The sequence below is a fragment of the Scaptodrosophila lebanonensis genome, unplaced genomic scaffold, assembly GCF_003285725.1.
Source record: "Scaptodrosophila lebanonensis strain 11010-0011.00,11010-0021.00 unplaced genomic scaffold, SlebRS2 tig00000085-arrow-pilon, whole genome shotgun sequence".
In the NCBI taxonomy this organism is placed as follows: domain Eukaryota; kingdom Metazoa; phylum Arthropoda; class Insecta; order Diptera; family Drosophilidae; genus Scaptodrosophila; species Scaptodrosophila lebanonensis.
This window is the reverse complement of record NW_022060564.1, coordinates 4,200,651-4,216,027: the sequence shown is the minus strand read 5'-3', so window position 1 is coordinate 4,216,027 and position 15,377 is coordinate 4,200,651.

Genomic DNA, 15,377 nt, shown 5'->3' with positions numbered 1-15,377 from the left:
TTTTGGCGTGGCAGATACACACACACACACACACACACCCATACACACACCAGCAGATACAGATACATTTCTATATAGAAAATATATACAATACTTGAGGCCAAAATGACTAATGACCAGCGATTATCAAGCGATAAAAGGCAAGGGAGCAGCCGCAACAACAACAATAAATACATAAAACAACAACATCAACCTCTGAAAATTTATTATTGTTTTAAACATTTGTGTTTTGCGCTCAAACGAGATACATTTGTCTCCGCTGACTAGAAACTGCTCGTTTGTTGGACTCTCGAACTGCTGCCGTAGCTTTTGTTCATTAAGACAATGAGGTGACCAGGGAGCGACTGCTGAATGGCGCAAATGAGTTTGTCCAAAAAAAAGAGGAAAAATAAAAAATAAATAAAAAGCAGCATATGCTGAAAACACACCGCAGATCAAGTGCTTAGAAACAGCTTCTCAAAGAATTGAATTAATCTGTGAAGTTTGTTTTTAAATTCCAATAAAACTATTCAAATTAAATTTTAAATGTAACTATATATATCTAATTGTAAAGCTCTAAAATATTTAACGTTTCACCTGAAGTTCCAAAAAATTCCCTGAAGCTTAGAAAAATCGAAAGTTCTAAAAAATATGTGGTTTTAATTTTTATATTCATTTAAAATATTGAATAAGAGCTTTTTAGTGTTTAGAATCTGAAGAATCAAGTTTAAAATAAAGAAAACATTTCAGAAATTTATTTTTAATTGAAAAACTCTAAGGTAATTTATTAATCCATGCAAAGTTTGTAAAATAAATTATTTCATATTCAATAATTCCAAAAACAAAAACCCTCTAAATAATCAATTAGGCAGTTCCAATTTATAAACTAAAAATTGTTTAGAAGTATGAGAATCACTTCCACTTCTTTATAAAATATACAAAACGTTTCATTAATATATAGGTTAAATATTTCACTTACCAAATACACTAATCCCTGGTGACAGATTAAACCTGAAAAATATCACCTGAAATAATCAAAAAATCTTTTATTAGAATTTGTCAGCATTTTTGTTATCGAATTCAATTAATGCTATTTTCTGGTTTACTTTCTTTTAAAAATAAAATAAAATCAATGCTGCAATATAATTGCTTTTTTAACTTTAAAATATCTTTAACTCTTCCTCTATTTTCCAACTTCCCCTTACACCGATCACTTAAGCTGCACTGTGCTTGTATCATAAATATTCAAATTTTAATTTGTGTAGCTCATTTCTTATTATACTTAATGCGTTTCTTTTGGCTACTTTTTAGCATATGTGTAATTAGTTGGCTTTTATAGCCCGCATTTTACTACTGTCTCTGACTTGAATTTGTAACTACCAGACAAAAAAAAAAGCCACAATCCGCCCAACAGACGAAAACGAACAACAGTAATAAACTTGAAGATTCATGAAAGCGGCAAAACAGAGCAAAGAAGCAAAAGGAAAAGAAAAAGTGGACAGCCAAGACGTAAATTTCAACTCATTTCTCTTTTCTTCATGCTAACCAACAGCAAGACAAACTACATAAAAACTATCGCATTTTGGATTTCCTCCTTGAAACAAAAAAAACTAAGTGCTAGAGTCACGATTGGTGGAAGCTTTTGTACCCTGTACACATCTTTCATCTCGCTAAATTTCAGATATTTTAATGGCAAATATTTGGCTCTAAAGAATCTGAGCCTAACTTGATGTCTATTCATCCTAATAGAATTCACACATCGAATTTGGTAACTCTGGCTGTTATATTTCTAGAGATTCGTGGGTTCATACAGACAGACAAATTCATGAGCAGACAGCCTCGGGCTAATACAGACAGATAAATTGACGGGCACAAGAAAGGGAGGATCATATCCAGATCAAATCACCTTCTATACCGAATTAAAATATACTATATATATACTACACATCGAGACTGAGTTACCAGGGACCTATACTTTTCGATATCCATGGGCTTATACAGTCAGACAAATTGACGTGCAGATGAGAAAACAGATAGACGAACACACTTCGCTTACTGATTTGGTATAGCGATGAGGACTCTAGCACATCTCCATTCGGACGTTACATTCGAGAGGTTGATTCGAAAATAGCCGTTTAGCTTTCGGCCATAGGGCTTCATAAAAGGGCTAAAGTCAGCCGGCGTTGTTTTATGTGAAGCTTCCACACTTGCCGGTGGCTGTTTTGTTGCCTTTGCTCATTGTAGATGTGAATTGGTCGAAATTAAAAATATATTTATGACTTAAGTGGCAATAAATTATGTTTCTTGTTAAAATTCTATTGTCTTGCGTGTTGCATATCAGTTCGGTTGTGGCTTTAATTTTTAAGCCGTTTTTCTCATCTGTTTATTTATTTGACGTTTCGCTGCTTAAAGTATTTTTTAATTATTCACTGTTCGCTTTTTATTACCAGTTGTTCAGCTATAATTTTTGGCGTTACGTTTATTTATGCATTTGACAGCCTGGCGTTGACAGCTTTTGTTCTCTGTATTAACGAAATTGTTTATGCGTTGTTAATGAAGTTCAACATTCTTTTAAATGCATGCAAAATTGGGAATGTGCAGATATTAGTTAACAAAAAAATGCGTATTGTCTTGCAAATTATTTGAACTAATTGGGTCTATCCATATATCAGAGGTATATAATCAAAGCACTTAATTAAATTCTAACATAGCTAGGAGATTATAATTTATTAATACAGCTAAGGCTTTTGTGGCTTCAGATATACACCACTCATTTGAATAACGATGGGGGGTTTCTTTTGCCACAGATGTTTGTAATCTGTGCTCGGTGGAAAGATTATAAGATATCTTATATAGGACGTCAAGCATTAAACATGCAATATAGCAACCATATTCTATACTATCTTACTCTCTAAACTTATCGTGTAAACTCAAGCCCATTAAAGGATCGTAAAGTCATTTTAGTTGGGCCATAATCTATAAAATTGTAGCTGACTGCCATCTGGAATCTGCTATATAGACTCTCTATCAAATAATTGATTTTATTTCAAAAGACAAGTTAACCAAATAACAGATTTTAATTCATAAGAGAAGTTAACCAAATAACAGATTTTAATTCAAAATAGAAGTTAATCAAATAACAGATTTTAATTCATAAGAGAAGTTAATCAAATAACTGATTTTCATGGAAGAAATTAATTAACGTTCCTTCTTCGGAGTAAAACCATAATTCCGTATTCCCAGTGCACTTAACTCTTATCACCAGGAAACTCAAAAATATTGCTGGTAATATACCAAAATTCCCCTTCGTTCCTGTTTCAATGTCTCTTTTGTAGAAATGTGTTCCAAATCATCGCCAGACTAAGCAAAGATAAGCGAGGAAAACCCACGTTTACATCTGTTAAGTCACCCATCGATTAAAATGTCGTGACTAAGGATATATGGTGTGGACATAACACAGCAAAATTGTTTCAAGTCAGAAATCATATTCCACACTTAGTTGGCCAACATCTTGATTGTCAGACCACAATTGTGCGCAATTACTTGTAAATCTGTCGAGGCATTGTGAACTGATAAGAGGGCCCCTCTCTATATACTTATACATAAGTACACACATATACTATATTAATATATAAAGCCATATGCGATGGTCGACTGCCACTCGAAAACAGATCAAGACACATAAATTTAGCGAACATTTCCATGTTTTTTTTTTCCCCCTGGTGCCGTTTATTTGTTTATTGTCGATTACTGTATGTCTTGTTGTTGGTTTATTTTAGTTTTGTTTTTTTTTGACCCTCTTTTTTTTAATTTGGTGCTATGGGTGATTTGTTATTTATTAAACACTTCGACACGATTTCGTGTTCCAAGTTTATTTTTTTTCTTGACACTTTGGCGCTCTACAGATAGACGAGCATTAAGAATCATGGACTTTTCGTAGAATCTAATAAAGACACACAATTGTCTTAGCCTCGTGGAAGCTTTAATCTAAATGCAAAGCAATTTAAATTGAGATTTATGGCGGCTAGGGGCCAAAGATCAAGATGCTGGCTTATAATTTTAGTACAAGTCTCTATGTTTTGAGTGTGTGAGTGTTGATTATTTTTGTATAACTAAACATTTGAAATTTGTTGAATTAGTTTTAAGTGGTTCGCTTACTTCCGGCCTAGGCTTTATTTTAATGTAAACAGATCAAGGAGGTGACACAAATGTTGCTGTAATAAAATATTCTGACCTACCTCGTGTATTTTGATTATTCACTTAATAGGCACTAAACCGAGAAATGTTTTTCTTTTAATAATATTTTAAGAAAATCATGGGTTTTGTAAGAGGTTCATCTTTTTTAACTTTTATCAGAAATTGGGGTACTTTTTAAACTCATACTGCTGGCTAATGCACAAAATTCGCGACTGCAGCGCTTACACGACTCTAATTAGAATCAATAGTATTAATAGTAGCCAAAGACTGATATTTATTGAAAGTATAAAGCTATTTTCTTACAAACAAAAAATTGATGTAAAACTATCCTTGAAAGTGGATTAACTTTAAAGAAATCTTGAAGAAACGGCTAATTTTAATGAACAAGAGCGGCTCTTAATTGTAAATGCTTATTCAAAAGTTAATGATGTATCGTAGACATATAAATTTATAATAAATAACAAGACTGGATTGCTGTGTGAAGCCGACTTTTAGGAGTAAGAAGTCGCATTTTAATTTATTAAAATTAATAAAAAGGAGACAATTAAACATTTGCATTTGTTAAAACATAAACTTGTCTTTAATCGAATTTAGAAGAACGTGTAGCTAATACACCCTTTTCCCCATTGGATAAAGAGTATAAGAAGAGCACTGTGCACTTTTAAACAGCTTTTGCCAAGCAATCTTATCTCTATTTTAAAATACAGATCCTACTGCTTGGGCAACTGACCAAAGATCACAGAAATATTTTACTCTACACACGAGCACGCACTAAAGATACACTTTAGCCTCCAAAATATGCCACCAATAAATATGAAAAGCTCTTATTATGCAATAAACCTCATTTCCCATTGCAGTAATTAGTCTGATCTTATTCTCGTAGTATATCTAAGAGGCTTTGTGATAAACCCCATGATCTTCAAACAATAACAACACAGAATTGATATATAATGGTGCAGTTTTTTATTCAGCCCAACTGACAATCTGATCTGTCGTCAGAAATGAGCAAGCACATCTCAGCTCGTTATCTTTGTGAGTCGCATAAAAAGCAAAACTAACAAATTTCTTAAATATACGAGCACTGTAGTAGAATTATTTCCCATTTAATTTGCTACTAAATTTAGCCCGCTGCCACTGTCATCTTGGCACGTTTACACAGACCAAAAAGTGGGCTCACGAGACCCCGACCAAGCGACCCGACATTGTCTTTCCAACAACCGCCTCTTTACGCAAATGTTTTCTCGACAAGTCCCTCAACGATGTTTATTATCTTTGCTTAAGTAGCAGCCCCAAGAATACGGACAGCAAAGCGAACGAGAGAGTTCTAGAGAAACGGGGGTATTAGTTTATTTTAGTGGAGAATTTGTCATGTTTTAAAGGAAAACACACGGAACGGGGGAACAGACTGATGCCCAACTGACACTCTTCAACGTTGAAATACGTCTTTTTATCTATAAAATACCACGAGAGTCAAAAGTCAGGCGATCAACTACTCGTAAGCTAGTGCTGTCGTCATTATGTCGTTATTTGCACAAACTGTGGACTCTTCACTTTTTTGTTATTCAAGTGCAAACTATTTTGCAGTTTTGTTCTATAATTCAGAAGAGCTGAGTCACCCAAGAACACCTGGCACGAAATATTCCAGCTGGAAATAGGAGAAAAGAAGTTTCAAAGATTGTATGTAAGAATGGAATTCTTCTCTTACCTAACCTACATATTTATTTGCAATGATATATTTGAAACAAAATGATTCTTGGTACTGCAATGAATCATTTCTATAGGATTTTCATTTTTCCAAGAATCTACACTAAAGCTTAGTTTTCACATTTTCTTTTAACAATTTACTTCTGAGCTCATTTCTTAATTGGTAATCTATGGTATTCAATGAATTCATCTCTTATCTATTTTATACATTTATTTGCAATGATTTATGCGAAAATACTGAATATTCCTGTTTGTTTGTTTTGTTTATTATTAATATTAATGCGCTTTATTTTATCTTACATAAAATTCGTTCTTCGTTTTCAATTAATTAGTTAATTAGAACTTTTGGATCTCCACCGCACCATTAAAATGATGCTTCAAAGATTAATGCAAACTAAAGGAAGGAGGTCTTAATTCTTTGTTCCTAAGTACTCGTATATTGTGCGAAGAATGCATTCGAATCCAATTTTTTCAATACAGTTGTTCGTTATTAGTTATTTGGATTATATTTGTTGATTTAATTTTTAGAAAAATTGGGTAATTTATTCAATATTTTCCTAAGAAAAGGAAATTTTTAGCTAAGAAAGATGATCAAATGAGAGAAATGCAAATAAAAATGTAATTATTTAACTTAATTATTATTCCGAAAACTGATCTGAAATTATATTCATCAACGGAAAATATAGTGAATTTTCAATTTCCTAAATAATTTCTCTTTCAAGTGTAATAGGAAGTCTGTGTTGATTTCATTTAAGAGGAGGAACGTATATATGGGTGAATGCTAAGTCTGCTTAAAGCATTATCTGCTCCTATTATGTAAATGATTCAAATGAGAAAGTGACAGGCTACCTGAATCACGTGTCCAGCATTAATTGGAGCTCAACCAGGAACCACATTCCCAACCCAATCAAAAGTTGCGCCTCGGATTCTTTTTTCGTTTTCGAAATTTGTAACCATCAAGCTGTCAAACATTTAAGCCGCCCACTAACACCACTCAACAACAACGAACAAAATAACAACAACAGCCGACAACGTCAGCTGCCTGACAGTGGCACACTGTTTTGGCCATTTAATCACAGTATTAACTCTTTCGCTGAGCCGCCGCTGTCAGTCTTGTCTCATTTTTGTTGTGCTTGTGTGTGTGCGTGTGTGTGTGTGTGTGTTGAGATGGCAAACGGCATAAACACTACTGTCTTCCAACTGTCAAGTTGGTCTAAGTTTTTGAGCGCGCCAGTAAAATAAAAGCCAACTTGACAGCTGAAACGGGGCAGCGGAAAACGATGGCCGTTAACTGACCGCGGCTATTTCGCTGTCCAAGCTGTTCATAATAATGAATCAGACCTTCATGATGATGAAGTTGACGATGATTGTTATTATTATTTGCTCCACACACACACACGTACACAGAGAGCGGGTTTTTTCTTTTTGTGTGTACGCCTTTGCATTTCGTTTAGGCTTTTAAACGCTAAGGCCTTCTTAATGTTCGACTTAACGCGCTGGCGAGCAGGCGCGCATGACTAAAAAGCCAACAGAGTTGGACAGCTGAAGACGCCTCAAGTCATCCTCATCCTCATCGCCATCGTCATCGTCATCGTGGCGGTGGCGGCAAAAGTTGAAATGAATTTGAACGTTCGGGTAATGAAAACGAAACGAGGCGAACAAGCCAAGCCGCTGCCACTGCCGCACACACAAGAATAAAAACGTCAAAAGTGATTTTGCGCTTTGGTCAGCGGCCAAAGTTAAATCAAAAAGTGCCGCCACCGACGTCGCCGTCAGCACCTCCAACTGCAGCGCCAGCTCCAGCTCCAGCACCACCCTCCCCTCCCCTACCACAGCCCACCACACCCACAGCCCACCGCACAGTGGCTTACTTTTTGAAAGCTACCGAATTTCGTTCCACACATTTGTTATTGGTATTGTGCTCGTAATAGTACCAGACTGGCAGAAAATAAATGAACGAATTTTGTTTTTGGAGAAATCAGGGAACTATCAACATAAGAGCTGGATACTCTGATACAGATGTTTTTGGCGAGAAATACATTTGTATAGGTAATGTTCTTAAAATATCGAAATATGCAAATATTTTGGTCTCTTTTCGTATCTTCTAAACACCGTGGTTTGTTGTCTAGACAGCCATAGCCTTAGCTATGGTCACACCTGCAAATAATCTGCACACAAATTGCTGCTATTTTACAAAAATTGTATTTTCTAAAGTAGTTTTAATTACATATTGAATTATACTCATTATAGTAAAGCCATGACTTTTTTGTGAATTTTCACAAATTATTTGCGTCAGTTTGAGAAATGCTATGTATTTTAGATAAAACTGAGTCTTTTCCTCGAACATACGGAAAATGCTATATTTATTATTTACTTAAACTAACTAACTAATATTGCTATTTATTTAAAATATAAATGTAAATAGTTTTCGTATATGATATTTTAAAATAGATTTTTTTTTATTAATTTTTTTTAGTTCTAAATATATACTTATGTTATATGTTTCGTTTGTTTATTTCCCTTATTTTGAATTAGTTTGCTATTTATTCATTATTTATTAATTATTTGCTGCATATTTTGTTCTTGATATATTAATCATTTCATATTTATATATTAATTTAATTATTGATTATTATTATATTTAATTATTATTAATTTAATTATCTTCTATTTATATTTCTTTGCATAAGAGAAAAATGTTGTTCCATGAAGTGAAAATCTGTAGATTTTTTACGCTCTCCAGCTTCAATTAAAAGTATCAACTAATAGTGTTTCATTTTATTTATTTAATTTTTTACTTACCGTTGAAATAAACCTAAGTGTATACTTTTCTTCTCTTTTTCATATTCTTTTATTATTTCTTCAACAATTTATATTGAGGCGATCGTTGTCCGCCTCTTAACCACTGTGCTACGTTGCAAGGTCTCGGCGCATGCCGTTGTCCGCTTACTGTTTTGTACAAGCTGGCCCAGCTTTGGGGCGCTTGGGGGATTTTGACATTTCATTTTTTGTTGCTGTTGTTGTTGCTGTTGTTGGTGTTGTGTTCGCTCTGCGATATACTTTGCTTTTGGCCCGCTCTTTGGTCATTTTGGCACGTACTTTTGCGCCATAAGCCGCCGATGCCGATGCCGTTGTCGTTGCTCGCCAGTTGACAGTTTAAAGCTGTCATTCATTTTCTGTGCAGTTGTAAGTACACTGCGCGAAATGCAGCACGCACGCCTGCTGTTTCTTTTGCTTGTGCCATGTACGAAAATTGTTTATAAATTATTGATTAAATGACAATGCCCTGTCACAATATGATTTATGAGCTGTAGGCGAGAGCGGGGCACCGACACGCAAGCGAAAAATGTGTGGGCCCAGGCAGAGGCAGGCACTTTGAAAAATGATTAAGCAAACAATAAAAGATGGCCGCTGACGATGACGACGATGTCGACGTTCCTCACGATTTATGACAGCAAATTATATATTTGTATGCGTGTGTGTGCGGCTGTGTTTGTGCCCAAAAGGCGGCTCGGCACAGTTATACAACACCAAAGAAACAACAACAACGATAACAGCAAAAAAGGCGAGAGTCGCATAAACAAAGTTGCCCGTTTTTATTAATTTATCATTGCCGCTGCCATTGAACAACAACAACAGCAACAAAAACAGCAACAAAAGTGCAAATGCCAAGCAGAAAAAGTGACATAAAGTCAGTCATCAATCAAAATTACGAAATAGTAGAAAGAAAAAAAAACACGCCGCAATAAATTAACGATAAAAGCCCCACTTCGAACTTCTCAAGAGTGCGGAAACGGGGAAGAGCGGCCCCTGCGGTCTGGGTTTCTCGCGTGAAGATTTCGATGGCTTTTCAATTATCGCACGAAGGAGATGGCCAATTCATAACGGTATTTGTGTTGGTGCTAATGACACCCGTAGCCCATCGAGTTGGCCAATTTTTGGCCATTGCTGCATAATTTCCCATTGGCTTAGACTGTGTTAATAAAACCAGATAATGTGTTTTCAACACTAGGGAGCCCCAGCATAAGCTTAGCTTTGTTATTAATTTATTCTACATACAATGTTCTCGGTGCATTAATTAATTTAGTTTATTATTAAAACAATCATTTTAAGCTAACAATTCTAGAAAATTTAAAACAACATTGACCCTCAAACAAAAACTATATAAAATATAGAAGATTCAGAAACCCACAGCTACCTTCACTATCTTCGTCGCCAGCAGTTCTGAGGATGAATTAAATAACAACAAATGCGATTTCTTTGGAACTGATGCAGGGATATAAGAATAAGAATTATTGAAATACTAAAATCAAAGCTCAGCTCATTTGTAATTTAAACTCTCTTCATGCTTTTTTAAAAGGAAATACATACTGGAACAATTCGTAATTATAATAAAAAACGTTCAAACAAATTCCCGAGAAATGCGCAAAAGGCGGTTTCTCTTTAAGTAGCGTCTATGGATAACATTATATTATTCTTTATAGTACAAATAATATCTCTCAATAACTCTTTATAGGCATGCTATCTACACGCTGAATTGTCTTTAAGATCTCGAACTACTTTTCATATAATTATACAAAATATGCATGCAAAAATGAAGAAAGAATGGAACATAAATACATTTTTTTCAATTGTTCTGTAAGCAATGAAACAGTAATTTAACAATCAAATATCTTCCATACTTTTCGACATATAAGAGTAGAGGAAGATCAAAAAAACATACATTTAAGTCGTGTTCTGGATTAAGAATAACATGAGTACAAATTCCGTTGTCTCTAACTGTTATACTTTCGAAAAGCCTTTCACCTTCTTCTGGGTTTTTCAAAAACTAATAAAGAAATAGGAAACAACATTCAAACACTTGAATCTGTAATAACATACTACAACCTTTAATTTCAAGTGGATATAAGTGAGACAACTGTTAGCTTATTCATTGATTGCATTAATTTAATACAGCTTCAGCTCAATATTTGTTAAATTTCTAATTAATATTAATGATGTGTGGTAGCAAAAATCTGAAGACATTGAAATATTTTGCACTCTGTCCCCATTTTTTGATATTGTTTCTTCCATTAACATGTGTTTTCTCATTAATCTCTTTTGCTTAAAATGAATTTGTTGCTTAAAACCAGTAACTGGGTCATCAGTCAGATGATTAACGACTTATGTATGTATGTGTTTACCAAAGACATTAATTTGAAAGTTTCGACAAATTTTGGATGCAAACAGAACCTATGTATGGAATGTATACTCGTATGTCCACAATGCCTTTATCTCTGCCACATAAGGTGTAAATACCGTAAATAAGCCGTTGTGTTGTGCAATATAGTCGTAAAGAAGATGCTACGAGCACTGCTACTGGTTCTTTACACCCCTCCAGCTGCAAAATGATAGCGAAAGCAACAACAACAACAGCAACAAAGAGAACTTGGAACAATATTTTTCAAGCTGTACAAATATTTGCCAAGCTTTCAGTTCGCCTTTGATATATGGCACCGTTGGATACCTACTGCCTACCTGCCTGCCTTGTTGTTTGTGTTTATCGTGTGTAACACGCTGTTTATTTGTTTTCCAACACTCAAAACTTGATTACAGGCCAAACAGAACATGGTGCAAAACGAGGCATACTTATGTATAAAGTCTTCCTACCTACTTACTGACGTACATACATACTATATAGTATGTGCATTTTTGCGAGGTGCGTTGAAGTAGTTTTTGTACATCTTTAGTTGCATCTGAAAACGGAGTGCTTCTGAATTAGAAGTAGTGAAGAAGATATTATGGGAGACAATATAAGTATCTTAACTATTATGACTAAAGAACATTATTAATTATCAAGAAATATATCGAAAGCCAGTCTCAGTTTGAAACATATTGCCAAAGAGCTTAAGTTTTCATTTTGTATGAAAAGCAGTGAACATACAAAGTATACTTGTAGATCCAATAGTTGCGGGCTTAAGAAAACCTTATTTCAGAACCCACCACCCACGAATGAAGGAATAAATCTCAAGGTAATTCCGATTTGTGATTAATGATTAAAAATTAAACTCTGGTGAACGATGATTGATAAAAATATTGTCGTTTAAGAATGTTTTCGGGCATAAAATTCACAATCGGGGTTTAAAATAGAACTTGAATTCATAAAAAAAGGAGAAAACATTTTTTCGAATACGATTAACCATTTTTCTGATCGCAATCACAACTTACTTATTAACGAAATAAAATCAGAAATTAATAATTAAAAATTTGAAATTATCTGGTGAATGCGCCCATTTATTTAAATTAATCATGAACATTTATAATACAAGTCTAATTTCTGGAAAAAAAAAATACAGCCCACATTCATTTAAATTTCTTATCCTAAACTACTCCCTCTTTTTATCGCTGGACGAATCGCTTTCAGTTTTATAAAATAGTCATACTTTGATTCCCTTTTATCGACAATCAAGATCTTTCACAAATTATTCAAATTCATATTATTTTTGAGAGTTGTTTTAAAAATGGTATCAAATAATACTATGATTCATACAATATAAAGGAGTATTTTTAAATACAATGGAGTTCCTTCTGAATAGATCTATCCCAAAGAATGTATCGTTTGCTCTAACCATTAGAATGAAATATTAAAATTTGTATCTCATTTCGTAGTAAAGTGCAACTGCTATTCGTATAGTGCCTACGAATTTTGGATTCTCTCTCGTAGAGTGTGTGTGTCGAGTAGTATTGTCTGTTTAACTGTTAAAATGAAATATACAATAATATACACCGAGTCCAGACAGGTCGCAAAGATTTATAAGCAGCGTTCGTTGAGTGTTTGTTTGGCAGCGCATTTTCCAGTTTCACTTTTCCAGGCGCACACGAATAGACCTACATACATACATACTTGTACATTCATATACTCGTATATATGTATAAAGAAATAAATCTGCATGTCAAGCGAACGTCGTCGTCGCCGCCGTCGTCGTCGTCGTCGTCGGGTGTTGATTTACATCGTATAATGCGCATTTTTTCTCATGTTTAACAGACTTAATGTCTGTTCATAGGTTCGCTATAGTAATCAACAACAACAAGAACAACAACTGCACGGCAAGAGCTACAAAATAAAAAGGCAGCAAAAATATTTCGTGTCAGCAGCGCAGAGTTGGGTGTCGCGGTATAAAATATATTAAACAAACTGATTTATTGCATTTTGATAACCTCTGTAGACAGACGGCAAGTCGAGCAGAATAGGCGGCCACTGGCGAACGAACGGCTGTGCTAAATGGCAACAAATACAACAACACCAATAACAACAGCAACACAAAACGCAGAAAAACGCGCCTATAATTGCAGCGATAATTTATGGCACTCTTATATACTCACAGATTTGTATGATTATTTATAATATGTATGTACATACTTATATACATAAATAACTAGGTACATACATACATACATATGTACGCGTGCACCAAAGCTTTAACGATTGTATTCGTTTTCAGATTGCGAAAATCTAGTTGTGCCGAAAAGAAATCCCCAAACATGTTGGAAAAAAAAGACAACTGTTCAAGATCGAACTAAAAGAACCTTGAAATAATGTTCTTTAAGCGAAGTGGACATGAAATTGCATGGTATTTAAAGTTTGTACCATCTTTATAGATATATAAAATATATGTATATAAAATAGTTTGTCCTGACTAACTGACTGATTTGCTATCAACGCAAAGATAAAGATTTGAAGGAATCCCAAGGGTTATATCATATATATGTATATAGAAGAGCAACAACAAAAATGATAAACCTAAGCAACACAATAGCAGTTAATGAAATGAACAAAGAGAATCAACCATAATACGCAACATGTTTTGGGGTTTAAAATAATGATAAAGGCCTTTAAATAGATCAAGCTCCCCTTTACCCAGATAGTTTTAAGATATCCCCTCTTTTAAAACGGTTTTTTATCATTAATGTTTTTTCGCCAACTTTCATTACGTTTTAATTATAATTTCCTTTTTTTCGACAACTTTATTAGTTAGTAGTATTAGCAGAGGTTTTCAATGCATGAAATATAGATCACTTTGACTTAAATTCTAGAGTACCCATTAGGGACTATTAAGGTAAGAACCGACAACTTTATTAGTTAATAGTCTTATAGGGTTACGAAAAATGAAATATAGATCGCTTTAACTTTAATCCTAGAGTACTCATTAGTGCCCTATTAAGACAAGAACCAATATGTATATATTTACTATGATTTATTATAGTAGTATAAGCATATTAAATTAATTGACATAACTAAGTAAAAAAAAAGGGGGGAATTTCTTGGAAGTTTTCCCAAGTTTTAATTATTATTTTTTAAATATAAACAAAAATAATGAGAGCTTAGGACTTGCTATCAATCAGTTTGCAGAATTTTGGTATTTATTGTCGGTTGAAATAATTCTTATACGCAGAAAAGCTAATTGTAATTTCTTGATTTTCGACTGTATAAGGAATTCAATGCTTTTCCAATGTCTCTAACTAAGACCTTGCAGCATACTTGCTTACCCACTTTCAATGGTTGAGCCCGTGTGGCACAAAACTGTGCCCCTAAGTCATTAAGTCATTTACATATTTGCCAACAAAATGCCCGCCATAAAGCAGAAGAATTACGGTGGAGAAACACTCAAAACCCACAAAAGCCAGAAGATAAATGAAGACGCAGCTGCTGCCGCTACATCAACGCTAATTGCTCTTGCATTTTACAGATACAGCCGAGTCAACAAATGTGCGAGTGTGCGAGTGTGCTGCGAAGATATATTAAAAATCATAATTCATTTTTCATGAATGACAAAATTTTGCTGTCAAGCGTCAAGTCGGTTCTACAATTTTTATTTTCTGCTCCCCACTCCCCTCCCCTCCTCCACCTATATGCTGAATGCTGCATGCGTTGGTCTTCATCTTCATCATTGTTGTTGCTGTTGTTGTTGTCGACTGTGTTGATGTGTGATGCGCGTGTGACAAACAAATGAATGCACAACGCGGCGGCGGAATCCACAAGATACATTTGTGTCGTCTTCAGTGCAGCGGGAAATCGGGGCATTGAGGGACGAGGGATGGGCACCAAAAATGTCAAAATGCATTAACATTTAATTGAGGCTAATTTAAGGCGAAATATTTCGCTTGTCGCCTGCTACATATATGAAAATTTATGCGTTTCATTTGCCTCACGATCTTGGGGCTTTACTTACTCGCATTCTGTTTGTCTTAGCCCCGGATATGCTGTCTGTATGTGTGTCTGTGCGTGTGTGTGTGTGTGTTTTTATGTGATTCTCTTTGTATGCCTGTCTGCCTGCCTGCCTGTCCTATGGAGAAATTGTGAGAAATGAACTCATTTTGTAAAAATGTCACATTACATTTAATTTATGCGCTGTGCTGTTGCGTTCAAGGCAGCCAACGCCAGTCCCACACACGCAGTTGTAATTGCAGATACTAATACAGTAGGTGGCATAGCAATTTTGACAAATCTAGGCATCTAG